This window comes from Zalophus californianus, chromosome 3 (assembly GCF_009762305.2).
Source record: "Zalophus californianus isolate mZalCal1 chromosome 3, mZalCal1.pri.v2, whole genome shotgun sequence".
Taxonomy (NCBI): domain Eukaryota; kingdom Metazoa; phylum Chordata; class Mammalia; order Carnivora; family Otariidae; genus Zalophus; species Zalophus californianus.
The window spans coordinates 13076041-13090789 of record NC_045597.1 but is presented as its reverse complement, the minus strand read 5'-3'; positions in this window follow the sequence as shown (position 1 = coordinate 13090789).

The following is a 14749-nucleotide window of genomic DNA, read 5'->3' as shown; positions in this document are numbered from 1 at the left end:
CCCCATTCCCCATGCCCCATGCCCCTTGCCCCATGCCCCATGCCCCATTCCCCATGCCCCATTCCCCTTGCCCCATGCCCCATGCCCCATGCCCCATTCCCCTTGCCCCATGCCCCATTCCCCTTGCCCCATGCCCCATGCCCCATTCCCCTTGCCCCATGCCCCATGTCCCATGCCCCATTCCCCATGCCCCATGCCCCATTCCCCTTGCCCCATGCCCCATGCCCCATGCCCCATGCCCCATTCCCCATGCCCCATGCCCCATTCCCCATGCCCCATGCCCCATGCCCCATTCCCCATGCCCCATGCCCCATTCCCCTTGCCCCATACCCCATGCCCCATGCCCCATTCCCCTTGCCCCATGCCCCATGCCCCTTGCCCCATGTCCCATGCCCCATGCCCCATTCCCCTTGCCCCATGCCCCATGCCCCATGCCCCTTGCCCCTTGCCCCATGTCCCACGCCCCATGTCCCACGCCCCATGCCCCATTCCCCATTCCCCATGCCCCTTGCCCCATGCCGCATGCCCCATGCCTCATGCCCCATGCCCCATGCCCCATTCCCCTGGCCCCATGCCCCTGTAAGCCATGAACAACCATGATGGCTGTTGCATGGGGAGCTGCCGGGCTCCCACAGGAATGCAGAGCACTGAACGTAGGGTGTGGAACAAGGGAATTGCTCAGGAAGTGCCATAGCATCTCAAGATCCAGTAGGATAGGGGCGCCTGCGTGGCTCAGTCGGTGAAGCGTCTGCCTCTGGCTCAGGTTGTGATCCCAGGGTCCCTGGATCAAACCCGGCGTCGGGCTCCCTGCTCAGCGGGAAGCCTGCTTCTCCCTCTCCCTCTGCTGCTTCCCCTGCTCATGCTCTCTCTCTCTCTCTCTCTCAAATAAATAAAATCTTAAAAAAAAAAATGATCCTGTAGGACAGTTGATAGTAAATGATAACAGGTAGGATAGACAGTTTACACAGTTAGGACGCCAGCCAACTGTCATCACTCAAAGTATGATCATTCAGACATCTTTCTCTCAGTTGTATGTTTTAACTGTGGCAAAATGCACATGACATAAAACGTACTATTGTAGGGGCGCCTGGGTGGCTCAGTCATTAAGCATCTGACTTCGGCTCAGGTCATGATCCCAGGGTCCTGGGATCGAGCCCCGCATCGGGCTCCCTGCTCCGCGGGAAGCCCGCTTCCCCCTCTCCCACTCCCCCTGCTTGTGTTCCCTCTCTCTCTGTCAAATAAATAAATAAAATCTTAAAAAAAAACTCATCATTGTAACTATTTTTAAAGATTTTATTTATTTATTTATTTATTTGGGAGAGCGAGCGAGTGAGTGCACGAGGGGGGTGGGGGGGAGCAGCAGAGGGAGAGGGACAAGCAGACTCCCCGCTGAGCAAGGAGCCCTGGGCCATGGGGCTCAATCTCCCGGCCCTGAAATCATGACCTGAGCTGAAATCAAGAGTTGGACGTTCAACTGACTGAGCCACCCAGGCGCCCCGAATGTAGTAACTATTTTTAAGTGTACAGTTCCATAGTAAGGATAATCGCACTGTTGTGCAACCCATCTCCGAGACTTTTTTAGCTTCCCAGACTGGAACTCTCAGACCCGTTAGACCATAACCCCGCATTCTTCCTCCGCACCCAGCCCTTGGCAACCTGCACTGTACTTTCTGTCTCTATGAGCTGGACCACTTTAGATACCTCGCGTGAGTGGAATCATACTGTATTTGTCTTTTGTGTCTGGCTTATTTCGCTGAGCATAATGTCCCCAAGTTTCATCCATGTTGTAGCCAGTGACAGGATGTTTTTCCCTTTCAAGGTTGAATAATACTCCAATGTATGGATGGACCACATTGTGTTTGTTTATCCATTCATCTGTCAGTGGACACCCGGGCTGCCTCTGCCTGCTGACTATGGTGAATAACGCTGCTATGAACATGAGTATGTGCACATTATTTATAACCAGTGTATTCCACAATTACCAATAACCTTAGCCTCGATCACTTAATTTTTTGCATAGCTCAGGCTTGTACAACCAGAAACTATAAGAAAAACTCCTAAACCCTGGGATACAGCCACCTGATATCTGTGTTTCCTGAAATCCATCCAATGCCTGCATACAATAAATATTTTGTTGAACAAATAGGTCCGAAAAAAAGATGAATTTATGCCTCCCCGAAGGAGATGTTTTGAGGCTCAAATAGGATAATGCACTTTGGAAATGGTAAAGGTCTCTATAAAAATATGAATGTTGTTATGAGTTATTAGTGTGGCTTCTTCTGGCCTACATTTCCTCCCCTTTATCTGCTGTCACCGACCCTACCACCTGTAAGGAAGGGGAAAACAGCCCTGCAGCCCACAGCTCCCTCTTTCTCAGATTTTCATTTTGGTATTTTGTGACTCTTTAATTTCCTGCCTGCTTTCCTCGTGGGATTAAAGCAGCCAGTCCCACTGGGCCCTGTATGATTTCTGCACTTTTCCCACGGCCAGGCTCAGGGCTACTGCCTGGCTTTCCCTAATAACTGCTCGACTGCGGGCTCCCCCAAGAAGCTACAGATGCAGGAAGCCTGTCTCCGAGGAGGTGGAGGGGGGAGTCGTGAGCGGCTGTCCATGAATTATTAATGCATTCCATTTGCTACGAGGTTTCAGGACTAATTAATTATCCCCTTAATAAGGGTCTGCTCATCTTTCCGCAGTGGCCTTTGGGATGGCTTCTTAAGGCCTCTGGGTGCGTGGGTTTTGAGAGCTGCGCATGCGCTGCAGGACTGGGTCAGGTTCCCCCGCACACTCCCCCCTGGCTCCGACCCCCAGGGTGGGAAGCTGAGTGGTTCTGTGTACCCAGCTGGAAAGAGAGAATGCTGATGAATTACTCCAGGTGCGTTTGTCGCAGCTGTTGGGTTACCCGGTGATAGAAAAACCAGCCAAGAACGTTCACTACTGTCTTACCCTTCGTGCTTATTATGCAACGAATGGCAGGATGTGGGTACACCCCCCTTGCCTCCTCAGCGCCCCCCCCACCTTTAAACAGAGAGACTTAGGAGCTGTGGGGCTTAGTTCTCTTATCACACGTGACCAGTTGAATAAAGGGGGTCGAGGTTCACATTTTCTCCCTCTGACCGGGTTTCCGGCCACCCCACAGACGATCCTTGGGAAACGGAACATTAGATTTTCTCATTCTGAAGTCCCTTGCTTTTCGCTAATGCATTTCCTCATGATGCCGCATTTTAAAACCCTTTCTTCCTGTCCCTTTTCTTGTCACCCAGTTATTTTTCACCGTTGTTTCTTTAATAAGAAAGTTGCTTTTACGGTTGGGTAGTCCTGGTTGCAGTGCCCTAAAGCCTTCGGAGAAAAGAGACCACGCCACACATCAGTTATGTTAAAATTCACGAGTCCATATTGCAGCTATTAAAGAAACCCAACTCACTAGTCCTAAGGAGTCCTGTAGAACCCATTCATTGGAAACCTAGTAGAAGGAAAGAATGAATCCTTGGGTCTGCCTTTCCAATACGAACTGCATTCCTCTAGACCTTTCTCATTCTAGAACATTTCAACTTCTATAAATAAAGAAGGAATACTAGAACCGGAATATCTGTAAATATTTCAGTATGTATCCCTAAAAGATAAAAGCTCGCTTTCAACACATAACCATGATTTAATTACTGCATCTAAAAATATCCAGTCAGTGTCCAAGTGTTCGCAAATGAAATAAAGACTTTAAGCAAGGATCATCAATGGCCACAAACCACGTAAAAAGAGACAACCGGATATTATCTGCTTCCTTAAAAAAATCTGCAAATAAAGTATTCCTTTAAAAAAATGGAATTCAACTGGATCAAGTCTTTAAATCTAACTACCAGTTACAGGATATATTGGGGTTAGAGGAACATATTTATACCACAAGGATGTCTTCAACAAAATCCAGAATGTGGAAAACTATATAAGGCAAATGACCTGATTCCTTCAACAACAAAAATTTGCAAAGGAAAAAAAAAAAAAAAAAACCCAAACAACAGGAGGAAGAACCTCTACATTAAAGGAGATTTAAGAGACATATTGACAAAAATGCAATGTGCAGACTTTGGACCCTGCTTCAAACAAACCAAGTGTATAAGCCTTGATGAGACAACTGGGGAAATTTGGACGTGGGTATTACCAGTGAAAGTAATGGTATTGTGATCAAATCCAAGAACAGTCATACACACATCCACCTGCATTATACGCTGAAACATTTACAGATGAAATGATATGATATACTAGAATTTGCTTCAAAGCAATGCCTGATTGTGTGGATTGGTGGGTGTTGGGGGAGGGCGTGGATTATAAATGAAACAAGATTGGCCAATGGAAGTTCATGATAGCATTCTCTCTACTTCTGTGTTTGCTGAAATCTTCCATAATGAAAGGTAGAATGAATGATGAATGAATGAATGAATGCACGCATGCATGCATGAGTAAACAAGTAAAGCCTCTGCGGCCCCTTCCTCCAGAAGGGACAGCACTGTAACCTCTGCCATCCCCTGAGGCAGTAAAGCATCGACATCCATTTTTCCACTCTCCCTAAGGCACTTAGAACTAGCACCTGGAGTGATTTGAATCCCAGCAACTTTTAAGAGCAATTCATTATATATTTCATGAAGCAGAATCAATGCACACCTAAGTATCATCTGGTTCTTAAATATTTCACATTTTTCTCTCTGGGCTCACTTGAATATAGATATTGTGTGATATCCTGGGTGTTCTTCAGTATTTGTTTTCAGCCTGGCTCACTTGAATATAGATACTGTGTGATATCCTGGGTGTTCAGCATGTGTACGGTCAACGCGCCTTGAAATTAGGTCAGCATGTATATTTCAGGGGTGGATTTTTGTTCTCCCTTGTGCTCCTTGCGTCCATGCCGTTCGCCTAGTTAGTCTAACGGCACTCTCTCCTTCAGCCTGGTTACGGGGCTTCTGCAAATTATCGGTGCTGAAACCCTACCTGTGATTCCTCTGGCTGTCTTCGTAGGACCCAGCAGCTACTCCCAGAGTCTGCCATCCCCTCATTTCACAATAACAAGGACAAAAGCACAGGTTTTGGGTTGAGGATTTTTTTTTTAATGGAAAGAATGCAAAAGTTCTTGCATTGAGATCCTTTTTGATATTTCTTTGTTGTGCTGAGAAAAAAAAATTTAGCTCCAAATGCAATAAAACCACATAAAAGCATGGAATGGGCAGAGTATAATCATTTCTTTTTAAATCAAAGTAAAGTAGCTAGTTCTTAGCCTTTAAATTAAAAAGAAAAATGAACTCCCTGGTCCTTTCAGAGACTAATTTTATTTTAAAAGCAGCATTCATTGCTTTAATAAAAACATGCATTAGTTTAATACTTTCCATATTCTAATTTAAGAAGCGTTCATGGGAAATGTTAAAAATATTCTGCTGTGTTTGAAGTGGGAGTAGAGGCTGAAAAAAATAGAGATAACTTTTTAAAAGCAGTTTTGCTTCTAATTATATATTTCTCGGTTTTAATTTTTCTTCCTTTCACATTCTCCTCACTATGGGCAATTCATGGTTTTGATACTAATAAGTGCCCAGAATCCACTCATTTTAACATCTTGGGAATTGTACATCTTGACTCACCACTAATTACCTCTTTGCTGTGAATGAGTACCATCGCCACACTATGTCCTATAATTCCCGTACATTCTGTTGGCGACGTTTGAGCTTCTGCGGAGCAAAGTAGCAATGACTCTCACTTAGAGCAAAGAGCGCCCTGTTTTGTTTTTAAGGGGATAAGATGAAACTTTAGAACCTATAGACTTCTATGTTCGGCAAAGATTTCTCACAAGCAGTTTAAGAATAACATGATTACTGAAGACCATGTGGACCCACTCAGCATAAGTCATAGAAAATTTCATCCTGTCTCCTTTTTTTGTTTTTTTTAAAGATTTTATTTATTCATTTGACAGAGAGAGAGAGCACAAGCAGGGGGAGCAGGCAGAGAGCAGAGGGAGAAGCAGGCTCCCCACTGAGCAAGGAGCCCGATATAGGACTCGATCCCAAGACCCTGGGATCACGACCTGAGCCAAAGGCAGATGCTTAATGGACTGAGTCCCCCAGGCGCCCCAGTCTCCTTTTTTTGAAGCTGACTCTGGGTTGATGCTGTTCTTAACTTCAGCAGGCAATTAACGTCAGCGATCGTGCTGTCGATGGAGAAATGTCAGGCTTGTGATAAGGAGATTTTAGAGAAGTTAAAAAAAAGGGTGACCCGAAGCCTAGCTTATACAGTGGTGGCGCATTAACGTAGGGGGTCCCTGGGGGACTATCACACACGGGGCGTGGCCCCTGACTCCCCTGGTGATGGAATGTGAGATGAACATGAACGTACAGGAGGCAATCAGCAGGTCTGCAGGTGACACAAAGACCGGAGGGATGCATACAGTGATAGAAGACAACCCAAGGGTTCAAATGGTGGTGACAGCCCACAACACTGGTCCAAGGCTAACAGGAAGAAGTTTAATGAAGACCAATGTAAATGATTAAAAAATGTACCCGGGACTTACTTTAATTAGGTATGGTAAGACGTGTAGACGCAGCAATGACTACTATGAAAACAGAAGGTCTGTTATTCCCCCACCTTTCCTAGAAACAGGGGGCACAGCCCACCACGCAGGGCTCTCCATGGGGAACTCCAGAGTCAGTAGGGAGGCAGAGGGAAGAAGGAGGAACGTGTGGGCAAGAGCCTGGATTGCGGTTTCCTTGGGAAAGACAAAGCTAGGCAGGATGGGCTGGTTTAGAGTTAGCTAGTTTGAGCGATTCCAGTGGGCTCTAGGGTAGAGGAACTCTGTCCCTGCTTGTCTGGTATGTGGTCCTGGGGTGATAGACGTGGGAATAGGGGCACAGAGGGGGGAGAGCCCAAGAGAGGAGGTGGTTGAGTGTATGGGCTCTGGACTGGTTGGCATTTGAAAGATGAGCTTGCAGTCAAATTGACTCTCTATAAATTGGGTAGCTCTGGAAGGTGCGGTCCCTCCAGGGTCAGCAAAGCCCCAGGATGTCAAAGCCTCAGAGGTGGAAACAAGAAAATGTGGTTTTTACATAAATAGGATGCATGAATCTCGTGCTAAGGAAAGAATGGGAAGATCAGGCTTAATTCATGTGACAAAATCTAGGGTTTGGTTTTGTTTTGGTAATGGTTTAATGAATCAACAGGGTGATACTTTGCTCTTCACGTAGCAACTGGTCATCACTCAGGTCCCTGCTCAAAATTCACCTCCTTGGGGCGCCTGGGTGGCTCAGTCAGTTAAGCATCTGATTCTTGATTTCGGCTCAGGTCATGATCTCAGCATCATGAGATTGAGCCCCACGTTGGCTCCACACTCAGTGGGGAGTCTGCTTGAGATTCTCTCTCTCCCTCTCCCTCTGTCCCTTCCCCCCATAAATAAATAAATCTTTAAAAAGAAAGTCACCTCCTCAAGGATGTCCTCCCTGACCACCCTGGCTAATACTGCTCCCCATTCCTGGCCACTCCTTGTGACATTTGACGGTTTCATGTCCTCCTGGCACTTTTTTTTATCTGGAATGATCTGAGGCACTTAACTGTTTGCTTATATAACATCTGTCTCCCCTGCTAGAATGTGAGCTGTTGTTCACCTCTTTATACCTAGTATCTAGAGTATCACTGGTACCGAGTAGGGGCTCAGTAAATGTTTGCCAAGTGAACAAATGCAGAGCTAAAATAAAGGTTAGGGTGAAGCCCTGTTCTTCTATGTCGGGGGCTAGGGTTTAGCTCCAGCTGAGGTCTGGTTTTTGGGGAGAGTCTTGCTTTCAGCAGCAGACTTTGGGGAGGGAAAACCTCAGGTAACATACAGAGTGCATAGGACCCTGGCTTTCTCAACCCTAATAATCTAAAGAAGGCTTTGGTAGAAGGCCAGGCCTGGACAGCACTCTTGGGCTTAGCCCTTGACTAGCCCAATTTCACCTGGTTGTACCACTGTCCACTTATGGCCTGCTAGGCATACATGAGGATCAGCCCCTCTGGCTTGCCTATAATGCTGGTCCCATCTGTAATGATTACTTCTATGTGTCAAATTTACTAGCCTATAGTTACTCAACCTAGGCTAGGTTAGTCAATTAACTAATGATCTAGGTGTTGCTGTGAAAGCATTTTGTAGATGTGGTCAACATCTCTAATCAGCTGATTTAGAGTAAAGATTACCCTTGATATTTCTGGGTGGGCCTCATCCAATCGGTTGAAGGTCTTGACAAAAATCAGAATTTCCCTGAGGAAGAAAAACATTCTATCTCAGGACTGCAGCATCAGCTCCAGCTGGAGAATTTCCAGCCTGCTTGCCTGCCCTACAAATCTCACACATGTCAGCCCTACAATCACATAAGCCGGTTCCTTGAAATAAATGTCTTAACACAGATACATGTTCTGTTTCTTTTAAGAACCCTGACGGATATGCTGCCGCTGGCTTTTGAGGAGCATATGCTCCAGGAAGCTCTTTTTTCTGGACCCAGGCTTCACAACAAACTGTCTTTCCCATTCTTGCCTGATTCAATCCGGTGCATGCATGTGGGTTCTCAGCCAAACCACCTATCTGTGGTGTTGAACAACCTCATTCCTGTGGGAGGAGGGATTGAGTCTGTCTTACCCTCCCCCCCAACTGAATACCTAGCTCCCTGCAGTGCTAGCGAATGATAGGTGCTCATAAGTATTCATTGAATGCATTCCGGGTTGCAAATTTACCTACACTTTTCGAATGTACAAAGCAAAGCATCTTCTTTAATTCACTACAACCAAGCTGATCTCCCTGTGAGCACTGCACTCCACTGACTAGTAAAAGGGAAAACATCAAATTCTTCTTCATGGTGTCATCCTCTTCTCGTTTAAATAGTCTCTTTCCGGAGGGGGATGGGGATTAATATACAAGAAATAACAACAAATGTTTCTAGGGGCAAGAAAATAATAAAAGTACTTCCCCTTTTCCTATAACTCAGCACTGTAGATTTTTGTGGCTCTGTAATTTCTAGCTACTTTGTCTTCACTGGACATTAGAAACGTTATTTCTAAAGAAATGATCCAAACAAAATGATTTAGAAGCCACCTCTAACCTTGTACACCGACTTCAAAAGACACCCTTTAGTTTATATGGTTTTCAGTTCCCATAAAATTCATATGGTTCTCAGTGATGTTTTCCTAATATGTCAACTACCAAAACATGAAAATTCTGCTTATGTTCTTTGTCAAACTTTTTTTTAAAAATTCTGATTAAATTTTAAGGTTTTCTAGGAAAAGTGCTCTAAACCATTGCATGTTGACATTGAATATTCCATTTTAAACGCAGTAAAATTGAAGCTTCCATTGGGGATTTTTCTGTATAGGTTTTATGGACTTCTGATACTTCATAAAGACTGTTTTTGTAAAAAGAAAGCTATCTTTTAAATTACTTGATTTCTTTGGGATAAATGCTTAGACTTTTCAACTATGTCACTTTGATATTGGCCTCCTCCCTTTTCTTCTTGCTTTAATGGCAACTGGTGTAGGAGTGGCGTCTTAGCTCGGGCACCATAACAGAATACCAGGGATGGGGGTGGGCAGGGGACAACTTAAACAACACACATTTACCTTCTCACAGTTCTGGAGGCTCCAAGACCAAGATCAGGGTGCCGGCAGAGTCAGGATCTGGTAGGAGCCCTCTTCCTGGCTTCTAGACTGCCACCTTCTTGCTGTGTCCTCACATGGGGGGGGGGCAATTGAGGTAGAGAGCTCTATGTCTTCTTACAAGGACACTCATCCTTTGTGAGGGCCCCATGCTCAGGTCCTCTTCCAAATCGAATTACCACCCACAGACCCCACCTCCAGATGCCATCACACTGAGGGTTAGAATTTCAACATATGAATTTGGGGAGGGGGCACAATTTGGTCCATAGCAGGGGTTTTACCTCCTGGTGGCAGGATTGGAAGGGACACCAGAATTATGCCCTGTCCTCTAGGGGTGTGCTGTTTCCTGCTGTGATTTTCCAGTGTTTTTGAGTCCCTATGCTGGTAAACCACTGAAATGTGACTGGGCCCCTCTGGCCCCCTGGGATGACATGCAGGTGCCTAGCACTGCACCCGGGCAAACGGCTATCTCATTTGGTTCTTCCCTGGGCCTCTACTGGCCCACGGATGGTCTCTGAAGCTCCCCAGCCCCTCAGGCCCCAAGCATCTAGGGATGTCTTGTAAGCATGCCTGGGCCAGGCGGAGATAGGAACCCCTCCATTCCCAGGGCAGCACGCTCACTCACATGCTTTGCTGAAAGTCGACTCCATCCAAGAGGGCGATGCCCAGCAAAGTGTGCCACTGTCATTGGTATTCCCAGGGGCCTGTGTTCTCTCTTCGTGTTTCTGTAACGCCGGGGTGGGGGGCAGGGGGAAGAAATGCTCCGTTTCCATCCTCTCCTTCCCACACTCCAAAATCCTCGCCACTGTTCACAAGTCTCTCGTGCAGAGAAACATAAGCACAGCAGGCCCAACCACTATGCTGAGAGGGGCCTGTTGACAAGGTTAGCCCTTGGCTGGCATCTGGGAACTTAGATTTCTGGAAGGTTCCCACCACGAACTGGTAAGAGTGGTTCACTGGGCCTAAACTATTTCTACAAACGGTGTATGCTGAACAACCCGATTTCCTTCTGGAAGGCTGGGATTTAGGTACATGTCAGGCAGAGGGTGCTATGGAGTCAGCCCCCCCAATAAAAACCCTGGGCACTGAGTCTGTACTGGGTTTCCCTGGTAGACAACACTTTCCATGTGTTATCACAATGGGTTGCACAGGGAATTAAGCATGTTCTGTGTGACTCCACAGCAGAGGATTCTGGAAGCTTGCGCCTGGCTTCCCTGAATTGCCCCACGCACCTTTTGCCTTTGCTGATTTTGCTGTGGATCCTTTCGATGTAATACATCATAGTCGTGAGTCTGATTATATGCTGAGGCTGTGGATCCTCCTGTGAATCACTGAACCTGGGGGTGGACTTGGGGATTCCCTCCGCCCTACACACAGCCCTACCTCATCTGGCCCAGACACCTTGCTGACCTCATCACCCATTGCCCTACCCGGCTCCTCTCCCCAGACTCAGGAACACATGTTGGTCCTTCTGTCTGGAGTGCTCTCCCCAGCACTGGCTTCCTCACATAGCTCAGGCCTCTGCTCTGACACCATGCATCAGGAGAGCTTTCCTTGACCACCGCAAGGCAAAATTGCACCCGCTGCATCATTCCATGCGCCCTCACCCCACTTGTTTCTCTTGTTAGCACTTAACATCACTTGATACGTTTTTATTTACTAGTTTCTGGACTGACTGTCCGCCCCCAACCGCCTGCACCAGAAGGAAACGTCCATAAAGCAGTAATGTTTTATTTCCTTCCTATTTTGAGCAATCCATCCTGAAAGGATGCCTGTGTGAAATAACATAATGTCTGGGATTTGTTTTAAACTTTATTAAATAAAAAAACATATATATATATATATATATGCTGCCATGCCCAAGAGCACCAGGAACTCTTTTGAGAAACTATCGAATGCAAAATGTAAGTTTGAGTTTATGTGATGATTACATGATAAAGACAGGTTATCATGTGATAACTTTACAGGTATTTTATTTATACGTATTTTCTAAATTTACCATGAGAAATTTCAAACAAAAGTATAAAAGTAGAATACATCTCTATAAAATGAAACATAGAGTAAGTTATCACCAAGGTTTTGTCACATTTGGTCCCTCTTTATCTGCTTCATTGTAATATTTTTCAAGCACATTTCAGATTTCATGCTATTTTACTCCTACATACTTCATCATATATCTCTAAAAATCATGGACATTTTCTTACATAACCACAGGCCATTTATCACACCTACTCCAAATTAACAACAATTCTTGGGATTGTAATACCCAGACTATAATAAAAATTCCCTGGTTGTCTTAAGAAACCTCTCTACATTTGTTCTGTTGGAATCAGAATCCACACAAATTCCACATATGTCCTTTTGTTCTGTCTCTTGAGTCTTTGCTAATCTAAAACAGTCCCCTTTCATTTTTTGGTCATGCCATTTGTTGCATAATATGGTATTTTTTTTTAACTAAAATGTTTATTTCCGAAGCACAGATTAGAACAAATGGGGGACAAACGCAGAATTTTCATGTACAGTGGAAATATGGTCTTGTTAAAAACATGAGAACTGCAGAATTAGGGAGAAAGGATCTCACTGGTTTCCTGCTCAGAGCTTGCTGTGTGGGATTCACTGAATTACAGTCTGCTTTCTGCTTCTCTAAAAATAATAAGGATTTTAGTTTACATACTTTGTTAGACGCTGGTGGTGGTCTCTGTCTTTGGGACGTTTAGTTTAGTGCCTGGTACATAGGAGGCTCTCTGTAGACAGTTGAGAAATCAGATAATTTCATCGAGTGATACTCTGAAATATGACAGCAGTGTTTTGTCTTCATGTTGACTGTGATTGTCAGAATTCAGTCATCAGGTGTGGTGAAGCGGGATGGGGGGGGCCGTGTTTCCCTCCCCAGTTCACCACTTTGGCCGTGGGTCACTGGGACAAATCCTAATCTCTCAAGTCTTAGCTCCTCATCCGCAATGCTTGACAAAAATAAAATTTAAAGTACAACCATCTTTGTTGTGAATTTTTTCCTGAAGCCCCATTTTGTACCATATGGATTGGAAAATGCTATCCTTGGATGTCAGGTGACTTTACTCTCGGAAGAGGTGATTGGGTCAGAAACCTGCCTTTGGTTAGTTGCATCGTTTTCCTATTTGAACACCCTCTGTCCTTTCGACACTTAGCAAAAAAAATTTAAAAGCTGCAGCATGTCGCAGGTGTGAAAAGAGGGAACCATAACAGAGTTGGAACGTGCCTAGCACATTAATTAGGACTCTCTGACAAGAAATAGCCCAAATCAGCTCTGGCTAGCTCTTGTTACAATGGGCTCTATGACTCAGGTACCGCGAGGCATGTGAAGGCCAGGACACAGGCGGCCTTAGACATGGAGCCAGGGGTGGTGAGCAGTAGAGAACCCGAGAGCTCTGGTTTTGGATTGAATTCTGTCCCCCAAAAGATTTGTTGAACCCCTAATTCCTGGAGCCTGTGAACAGGGCTTTATTTGGAAATTGGGTCTTTGCAGATGTAATCAAGCTAAGCTGAGGTCATACTGAAGTAGGGTGGACCCCATTCTAATATGGCTGATGTCGTTATAAGAAAAGGAGAAGGAGAGATGAACAGATGCAGAGATAAGAAGACCATGTGAAGAGGGAGGTAGAGACTAGAGTGATGTCCTTACCAATCAAGGAATAGCAAGTTTGCCGACAAACACTGGAAGCGAAGAGAAAGGCAAGGAACAGATTCTCCGTAGATCCTTCAGAGGGAGCATGGCCTGCTACATTGGCTTTCCAGCTTCCAGCCCCCAGAACAGCAACACAGTTAAGTTTCTGTCGTTTTAAGCCATCCCTGTCTAAGACACTTCGTTATGGCAGCTCTGGGAAATGGATTCAACTTTCTGCCTCTTGTCTCTGTTTCCCTCTAAATATTTGTGTCTGTCTCCTTTCACCCTGCAAACTAAAGGTTTCTGTTTTCTAGTTCATATGGTAGAAAACAGTTGTCAACAGTTGTTTCCAAATTTACATAATACAGCAACAGAGATAGACTACACAGTTTCTCTCCCCTTCTACTCCACATTCTCAGGGAAGGGACTCAGGGTCCTCTTGGATTGAGTGCCCATTTGAGGCGCATCAAGCGCTGCCTGGTGGGATGGTTTAGGATCGCATCTGTGGAGGAGGTGGGGTCTGATGGTCAAATACTCCGACAGATGTCCACCAGACACCCGGGTTCAACCGAGGACAGGCGGGAGGCCATATGCCACTAGGGTGTCCCCAGGAGCCCAGTCCGTGAAGTGTGACAATCCCAAGGAGGCACAGACAACTGGCCAAGTCAGGCAACACTTTCCAGCAGAATATTCTCTTTTGCCCCTGCTCCCACCTTTTTTTTTTTTTTAAAGAGAAGGATGTTTTGTTTACGTAAATGCTTTAGTTGTATGATTTTATTTAATCCTCCAAAAAGCCATGTGAGAAAGCAATTTTCATCTCCACAAATGCAGAAACAAAGGCTATGAAAAATGAAGTTAGATGTTCAGGGTTACACTGCCAGTATGGAACCATGCCAAGATAGCACATAAATATACGAGACATTCTGGGAAACGATGGGAAGTTGGAGAGCATCAATTCTGTGGTCTACGAAAAAAACTCTACAAGTTCTGGGAGTGTTGATTCATAGCCTAGTAACAATATTTACTTTTATGTAGTATCTTTTTTATAAACACCTTGAAGTACTTCTCATATATTCCCATCTGACTTTTATATATTACCCTAAGGTTTTTCAACAGAATACAAAAAATATTTTTAAAAAGACAAAATAATGTTCATGTTCTGATCTCCCAGACTACTGGTTTTAATGGATATGTGTTTCAAATATTTCTACTCTTCTTTCTTTTAAATATCAGAAGTTCAAGTTGCAGCACATTAGAGTGCACCCACTTGAGAGATTCCTCGACTCTTACCACTTCTATCAAGGCATGCAACTTTCTGCCTGTTTTTTCCAGGAAGGGTTATTTGGTTGAGGTCAGATTTTGGATTTCATTTTGGTTTTTTTTTTCTACCATTTACTTTGTGATCTCCATTTTGTTCCCCTATCAACCTCCTGGGCTGTTTTCTCAGATTTCTTTAAGACATAC